This window comes from Acipenser ruthenus, chromosome 27, assembly GCF_902713425.1.
Source record: "Acipenser ruthenus chromosome 27, fAciRut3.2 maternal haplotype, whole genome shotgun sequence".
Taxonomy (NCBI): domain Eukaryota; kingdom Metazoa; phylum Chordata; class Actinopteri; order Acipenseriformes; family Acipenseridae; genus Acipenser; species Acipenser ruthenus.
The window spans coordinates 15,922,541-15,931,952 of record NC_081215.1 but is presented as its reverse complement, the minus strand read 5'-3'; the positions used below and the strand labels follow the sequence as shown (position 1 = coordinate 15,931,952).

General features: G+C 37.9%; 1 long non-coding RNA gene across 1 annotated transcript; it reads right to left on the bottom strand.

Moving 5' to 3' along the window:
• Positions 1–2,983: 2,983 nt before the first annotated feature.
• LOC131701893 (uncharacterized) lies at positions 2,984–4,183 on the bottom strand. The gene is made up of 2 exons (XR_009309136.1): positions 4,104–4,183; positions 2,984–3,249 (listed from the first exon to the last, which is right to left on the bottom strand). It is a non-coding gene; the product is annotated as an uncharacterized LOC131701893 (long non-coding RNA).
• Between the last annotated feature and the right edge of the window lie 5,229 nt (positions 4,184–9,412).

Sequence of the window (9,412 nt, the reverse complement as noted above, 5' to 3'; positions counted from 1 at the left end):
ATATATATATATATATATATATATATATATATATATATATTATTTATTTCTTAGCAGACGCCCTTATCCAGGGCGACTTACAATTGTTACAAGATATCACATTATACAATATTTCACATTATACAGATATCACATTATATTTACATACAATTACCCTTTTATACAGTTGGGTTTTTACTGGAGCAATCTAGGTAAAGTACCTTGCTCAAGGGTACAACAGCAGTGTCCCCCACCGGGGATTGAACCCATGACCCTCCGGTGAAGAGTCCAGAGCCTTAACCACTACTCCACACACTGTCAAAATTCTCAACTATCAGCTGGCCTCCAGATCACCAGCAGTAGACCTTCTATCCTTTGTGTTTGTTTATGTACCTATTGTGCTGTGCAAGTAATACCATCCCAAGTTCAACAGTCCATTTCACAGTAGCACAGCAAACAATCTCAAGCAGACGAGTTCATTTAAAAAAAAATAAAGGTGGAGTCAAGTTTATTAATGTGTTCCCGCAGTAAATGAATATCTTCTAATAAATTAAACCAAATGGTAAGTTACCGGTATTTACTATATTTTATTTACAGGGAATTGTGGTTGTTGTATCAAACTACAAACGCTGTAACAATATATCCATTAATAAACATTTACAGGGAAACTGTGTGATTATGTTTATTAATGGTGTAAGCTGACATTGACAACTCATTCAAGACATAATACCCCTACAGAAAGTGGAGTAGTCCACCTTTTGTAGAATGTGACTAGAGTTCAGCCTCGGTTTAATTGAAGTTGGGCCAGTAATACGTGTGTGTGTGTGTGTGTGTGTGTGTGTGTGTATGTGATTAAATATAATAATACAGTTGATTGCTTAAAAGTAAAAACCTACTATACTTGTAAACACCACCACAACATCCACAGTAATTGGTTGTTACCGCATGTAGACCCAGCTATGGTAAAAAAAAAAAAAAAATGTGATCCTGCTGTTGAAGCTAATATTCACATTTATTTACAGCAGATGGGCACTTTCTTATTTCTTTTGTCCCTTGAAGACAGCTCTTGTATTGAATGAAGCAGCAGGGACTGGTATAACTAACAAATAGTTCAGTATGCTGTAACAGTGTCTTTGTTAACTTTTTTTCAGTTATGGAGTTCCATTGTAAAACATAAGTGGGTTCATTTGAAGAAGACACTGTGGTGGATATCTTCACTGTATATTTTCTAAATCTTAAAATTTAAAATTGTTTCCACTTTGTAGAGTAATGTTTTCATATTCAAAATGAGACACCTTATGATAAAAAAGCCTTTTAGTGACATGTCTTTTTGCATCAGCCCTAGTGTCAAGCCTTAGCATATAATTCAGGGGTGGCTTTATATACCTGTTAAGGGTTAGTTTTTGAAGATGGCACAGAGGAGGAGTGGTAATAACTGGGTAATCACATATCCTTCCAGAACAATGAAAAATATACCATAAATACTTTTAACTTAGCCTATACAGGTATATATAAAGTTAATTCTCATTAAAACAAACTCAGATTAGACACATTTCCTGATGCTACGAAATTTCTGCATGGTTCTGGACAAATTTAGAAGTCGCTTGTTGGAAATTACTTCTTATAACACAAATTCACTTAACATGAATTTCCTGTTTGTGCAAATTGGAATAAAACAAATCTCCCTAGTACTGAGCTGAGTGTAAAGGATATTGGAAAATGCATCCAGATTAGTATTGTTGTTCTGTATTTTAGTGCTACTGATCCTGTGATAAATTAGGAAATATAAACACACAAAGGTGAATTTGTTTAATAACAGAATAATAAAATATTATTATTTGTTTATTATTATTTGTTTATTTAGCAGATGCCTTTATCCAAGGCAACTTACAAAGAATAGGGTGTGTGAACTATGTATCAGCTGCAGAGTCACTTACAACAACGTCTCACCTGAAAGACACAAGGAGGTCAAGTGACTTGCTCAGGGTCAGACAGTGAGTCAGTGATTGAGCCGGGATTTGAACCAGGGACTCTTTTCTTTAACCACCGGACCACACAGCCTCCTAAGGCAGGTTAGCCAATAATAGTTGATAATGACATTGCTTTAAAAACTCTACTGAGTATTTACTACTACACCCTGAAATTGAAGTGTTCCCCAAATTCTTTCACAGTCAAACTCCCCCAAAGTCAAAGCAATGGAGTGGTCTCTTCAGCAACTGCTCACCTATTCAGTAGCTGTTTTGCCTCCATCTCCCTGGTAGAAATGAATTTAGAATTTTACCCTGCAGATGATCAACAACACTGCAGTTGATTGTATACAGAAACTCCTTGTATGCACTAGAATAAGGCCTCAAAAGGAATATATCCAAGGGCTTTAGGCTGGTTGTCAAAACTAAAACCCTTGCATAAACGCTGAGCGATGGCATGAATGAGGTGGGGATTATTATCTATAACAACTATTTAATAGTGTGTAATAATCCATTATTGAACTGAACAATAGGGGTTCTTCATTCTACTGTTTTATAATAAAGGTGTCAGCGTCTGAGCTGCGCCCGGGCTGAAATGTTTTATGGCATGAACATAAACTAAAGTGACAGGGTCTGACTGCATTTGGGGGAGGCGGGGGGATTAAATAAAAGGGAAAAAGATGTGGTACACATCAGACAAGAACCTACACACAACTGAGTGTGTTTTTTTCAGACTATTTCTGATGCTCTATAATCAAGTCACACAGACAGAAGGTTGAAAACAAGCTGTTTGAGGCCCACAATGGAAGCAAGTTACTCGGGCCAATGGAGTGATGCTGGCATGTTTTGCAGAGTCCTCTGTGTGTAAGCAACACACATTTCTGGGGGGGATCAGCAGTTATGGGTGGAGAAATATTAGCCAATTTTAAAATAAAAAAAACAATAAAGTCCACTGAGATCAGGATCCCTGTTCTAGTGGTGCCCTGCATACAAAACAAAATACAAAGCTTTACAGCTATTACAAATACAAACTAGTGTATATTTTAAAGGCATGTTGCCTTTATTGACATCAATTCTTCTTGATCTTATTTTTGCATTTCATAAAGCAAACTGATTAGATGGCAATTTGTTTACTCTTTTTGCTGGATCTACATGCCTGGCTGTCAGCGATTTCAGTTTCTTCTGAAGGCTCCTATCCCGGTTTACCCTCACAGCGATCAGAGGTCTTCAGCAAGATGTTTCGCTCTCTTTGTCCAGGTAGCATGGACAATCTTCATCCCATGTCTATGGCTTTGCAGCAGCCCTGAGGTGTATAAATGGGAACTTTTTAAACCCGACGTCCCGCTGGGACACACTTACCTGGTGATTAGATTCTACAACTGGTAATCACAAAGCATGCAGGCTCTCCCAGGTGCGTCAGGTACTTCATTCATTATTTACAATAATTACACGCAATACAATTTACAATATATACATGCACCAAACCCCTCTTCATGTGCAGGTCTCCCGCCCTGCCATACTCCCCAATAAACCATCACAACAGCCATCACAACAGGGCATTCAAAAGGTAAGCTAAGGCATACCCAAGATATCACATATCGCATTTAAACAAAATTGGTTTGCAGAATTTCAACAAAAAAGGGATGTACAGTACTTATTTAAATAAAGCTTTATATGTATTTGTATCAGAGGCATAAAAGCCTAGTGAAATAGCCTGCTGTAATACCTAACCCTCAAATATCATTCTAACGGGGGTGTTACGTTTGGGTAGCCACTGAGAAACGAGAGTGCCTCAGAGGGTTTGACGTTGAAAACACCACACAGGCATACAGGTCTTTGCCTGTGTGGTGTTTTCAATGTCGAACCCTCTGAGGTTAGAATGATATTTGAGGCAGTTGCAGTAGTAGGTGGCTGCCACTAGGGTACCAGGAATGGTAGCCCTAGTGTGGGAGGACATAGACACAAGTGTACATAAATACAGAAAGGTAAAAACAAAACACAGCTAACAAAACAAAAGCTGGCCAAACACCGGCGGGGCACTGCTCCCACTAAAAGGGAGGTCCCGCTCCAGGAACCTTCTCCCTCACACACTCTAAATAAAGTTGGGCGGGATTCAAATCCACAAAATGAATCCCTATGCCTGAAGGTAGTACTTACGACAATGTTTCTACACACGGTGGTCGTGTACTTGGTTCTCTCCCCCTGGACACACAGTCGGGAGCCTTCAGCCGATCCATCTCAAGCTTGCAAAAGAACAAAGAATCTGGCTTTTCAGACCCTTTTTAAAGGCATGTGGCCAGGGTTAATTGATAATCAGTTGATCAATTCACACCTGGCCACTTGTTGCACATTAAGGTTCAATTAGGCAGGGAGGGAAGTCTAACCTCCCAGCCATGCCATATCTAGCACACATGTTACTTGATTAAATATGGTTTTAATCAAATAAAAACCATATTATTTACAGGGGGCAGTCTAATCATAAGATGTACTAAAAGTTTTACAGAACTGATTAAAACATCATATATTTGAAAGTATTATTTTAAAAGTTGCCCAAGAATCAGATTATACTGTAATTGAAGGCTTCAAAATAAAACAGGGAAGCTGACAGAGAAGAAAGGAGGCCAAAGCGGTAATCCTTAGTAAAGCTCTTTGGCAAACCTGTGCTGTATATGCAGTATGAGCTCTGTCAAACATCAACAAAAAATGGAGTTTGTCAGAGAAGCAAAACCTGCTCAATTGTGTCACTAACTGTTTACAAAATACAGAACTGAACTGATAACGTCATATCTGAGAGACTTTTCCAGCTAATGTGATGGTGGATTCAATGGAAGCCAGCACATCAGACAATTTATCTTGAAACAGGTTTGTTTACAGTACGCACTGTTTTGTATACCTTGGGAAGAGAAAACAAGCAGCTAGTATGTTACATACTCTTCTCATATAAACACAAAGAGAAGAACATTTTAAAGTGTAACTTGCACTAACGCTTATGCAGTGTAGAGTAGTGGTTAGGGCTCTGGACTCTTGACCAGAGGTTCGTGGGTTCAATCCCAGATGGGGACACTGCTGCTTTACCTTTGAGCAAGGTACTTTACCTAGATTGCTCAAATAAAAACCCAACTGTATAAATGGGTAATTGTATGTAAAAATAATGTGTACAAAATAATGTAATTGTATGTAAAAATAATGTGATATCTTGTAGCTATTGCAAGTCGCCTCGGATAAGCATGTCTGCTAAGAAATAAATAATAATATACATTCAATATACATGTATAGAAGCAGAACACAAATCCAAAAATATAAACATAAAATACCATTCATAATATCACTAATGTAATACTGATTCAAATAAATAGCTATGTAAGATATAGTTTTACCATGGGTTTATGTGAGGTCCAATCTGAACAAAAAGAAACAAAGACATCTTGGAAAAATATGTTTTAACACACATACAGTAGGATTGCATGCTTATATTTTCAATAATATATACACAGTATGTTGTAAACAGAAATCTGGTAATGGTACAAAACAAATAATACATAACCCAGAAGATTTACAGTATTTCAAGGCTTGAAATCGCATATAGGTAGTATGCTAATAGTTTTGTTTCATGAAAAGTTATTTTTTCTCTTTAAATAAGATTGTGAGGGTCTGGAAAGAACAGACCCAGTAATGTTGTTGAAGCTGACACCCTGGGATCCTTCAGGAAGCTGCTTGGTGAGATTCTGGGATCAACAAGCTACTAACAACCAAACGAGCAAGATGGCCTGAATGGCCTCCTCTCGTTTGTAAACTTTCTTATGTTCTTATGTTCTTAAGAATATAAATTGTATAATAGTAATTGATAAAATGGGCCCCATGTCATTTGGGTTTGCTAGCTACATATGTTTTCTAGGCCTCTGGATAGGCACCTTGTTATGGGTGTGAAATATTCAATCATATCCTGGTGACTTTGTAAAACTCAGGTTTAAAGCACCCCTGTGGACTCAATGTCACTTTTTTAAAATACATTTTTCTTCTTTCAGAACTGCAAGCAGCAGGTAAGATTTAATTGGCTAGAACATCTTTAACAGCAGTGTCCAAGGCAGGCCCGCTTGTAGTTTAGTTTGTGTCACAGTAGAATCTTTTAAAAGCTGGGTCTGCTGAGTCAGGATGTATGTTACTGACATGCTTGTTCATGGTAGGAAGCCAACGGCAATGGGCTTACCAGAGGATACAATTCAAGTAAGATAAATACGATCTACATGAGACTTTATGCCACAAGAAAAAGCATGTCGCATTTTCATCGCCCGATAGCTACTTTTCAGTGTGAATCTTTCATGTCAGACTTGTCACATTTAGTTAGTAGTTTGTCATTGAGCAGCCCACAAGCAATTTCACATTTCTATGAGTGTGGTTCTCCCTAAGCAAAACTGTCACTTCTCTACGCCGGTACAATATACTATATAAGGATAGAGGTAATTACTATCTTAGAGTTCACAGAGGATTTACCGTCACAGAAAACGACTGAAATCTATTATCCTGGACAACATTAGCAAAACCATTAGCAGGTCACAGAATTACCAACAATGTTAAGGTAAATTTGCACAGTAATTTTATATTGCTTTTACCGTGTAATGTACCTACCATGCTTTTCATTGTTAGCCATAGAAAATTGCTTTACCATAAGTCTCTGTGATTTCCTTACCTTTCCTGTTACCTGTCCTCTACAATGGTTATACTTTTTCCATTTTAAATTCTATTCATTGGCTTCAGGTGCAATAAAGGGTTGATTTAATGTTTCATTAATGACGTGCAAGGCCTTACGTGGTGTTGCTCCTGCCTATATTCCAGAGCTGCTCAATCTATGCTACAGTAGTCATGCCCTGCGGTCTAAAGATCATGGTTTATTGGTGGAACACAGAGTTTGATTCTCGACACGGGGAGTGCATGCTTTTTCAAACAATGCTCCTGTAATAGATCTTCTCCTAACGGCAGATGAGTGAATAATACTACACCTACAGACTTCAGAGCTTGCTCTTTTGTTGAATGGTCAAACAGTCGTGGTTAGCAATTCACATCCAAACCTTGCCTTTCCATTCAATTCAGTCGGCTGATGTGCCAACCCATTACACACCTAAACTCCAGATCTGAATTCCAAAATGTACAGTACATGTCTTTTCATGATTCGGTTAGACTATGTTGATAGTAAATGCAATATACTTCAATGAAGTAGGGCCCTTCACTAATTCACTGTTTAGAATATTTCACATTTTTACATAAGGAATAAAGACAATATATTGCTAGGATTGTATTAATTAGGTCCTCAAATTCTATTCAATCCTTCCAAATTAACTTGAAGATTTTGTTGTCATTTGCCCTTTGCAACTGTTTAGGCCTGGGATTTTATTAACAGTAGTATTGTGGTCTATAAAGTTATTTGAATCGACACAAAAAAAACTTAAAAAGTCAGTTGTATTTACTATACTATACTTAAGTAACAGGGTGGAGGCTGGGCGTGAACCAGCGACCATTCACAATGCAAGCAAAAGAGGTGTCTGCATTCGTAGTTGTACACCTTTTAACCTCATTTCATCTCACCCAAAGGGGACAGAACCCATAATGGCTGTGCATCACATAACACTCCTCGTTACACTCATATGGCATGAAAAAGACAAGCTGAAACGTTGAAACGTTTGTCATTGAATTTATATTCAATGACAAACGTCTCTGCGTATAGGAACACCTCCTAAGAGAACACTCTTGTGGCGAAACAGATTTTTCCCATTGTAAAATGCTCCGCCTAAAGGAACAGGAACTTCAGGAACAGAACCTGATAACTCATCATCATCAAACTTAATTTCAAATGGTTTATTCAATCTTTTCAAATGTTACTTGTCATCACAAGGGTGTCTTGAGGCATACTGATTGGTTTATCATTGCCTCGTTGTGTATTCTGATTTCCACGAGTGCACCTCTTCGCTATAAAAAGGCATGTAAATAAATGGGGAAACGCACCGCTACAAAAAATTGGAAATTGTTCGAGCTCCTGAAAAAAACCTGAATCAGACAAAAGTCGCCAAGCAATTTGGTATTTTCTGGTGAGGTGCTTCACCATTCTGTTAAATAATTGTGTGCATGTCTTAAATATTGCTTCTGTACAGATATTCATAATTAATCTAGAGCTGCTAAGGTGTGTAGGGTTGCTGTGTTAATTTCGCTTGACACTTTATTAATGTTACTTTATTAATGTTACTTTGTTTGTCTGTTACTTTATTATTATAGTTTATTAACATACACTTGCCTATTGCTTTTCTCTTACTTCTTCTGTTCATTTCATATGCTGATGCACGTCCGTATATGTATTTATTTATTGATTCATATTGTGTCTGGTGGTCAGCTCCATCTTAAAGAACACTTCGGCTAAGTGAACACCGCTTGCTTCCTGAGGGGGTTCTCTTAGCCGGAGACTACTGTAGTTTATTTTAGTATTTCTAAATTCAGCACTATCGAATGGATGTTACAGATGTTTTATGGCATGCAGCTCTCAACTTTTATAAAGGCATAATGACTTAAAATATGAAATGGTCATGATATAGTACCTATGATTTTACTTCTCATGTTTACCTTTCAAGTCTCATTTTTCTGTAGATCATTTTGTTGATTTCATTTTCCCTTTGAATCAGGTCCATTTAACCTTCCACCTCACAGGAGATTCACTCTCTGTGTGTAACCCACAATTTACATGCTTTGGCCTTACTGACACATTCAGAAAAGGACACCCAGGATGCAATGCTCCCAAGCATATGGTTTTGACACATAAGATTCTACAGGAACATATTCTGGAAGAGACAGACTGCTCTTTAAACATCAGTGACCCGAGGTGGAATGGAGAAGGTTAATGTATCCACAGGGTGAAACGACTGTATTTATGTCCAAAGGGAGCAACCTCTTTACTACACACAATAGGGATTAAAAACCCCAGCATATTGATCCTGCAATTGCAGAAGCCAATGAGGCTGGAAAGGTCAGGCTGTGAACTCATGACCTTTGGACAGTGAGGGCATAAATTGAGAGTTATTATGCCATCACAACTGGAGACAGTGTGCTACCCCCCAAACCTTCTTATAAAACACTGCAGAGATGTTCCAAAGATCTACACATGATCTCTCGCATCTCTTACAAAAGTTGGGATTTAGATTTCATTAAGTTAAATCCTCGGTCATTTGCATTCTTAGTAAGACATGTCCCTTCTCCTCTAATGTATTCGAGAGGCACAAAGACCGCAAGTTTGTTGGAGAGTATTTGTTTTCAACAAAGGCTTTATTGGTTTGAGACAACTACAAGTGGGAAAGATGAACAGCCGACTCCTCTATAATCTTAGAGATAAAGTAACACAGGAGGGGTTCCAAATTGTGGAGAAAATGAAAGTCCTCATTTCAGGATTTTTTGTTCCACTGATGATGAAAATGAACAGCTTGAGTGTG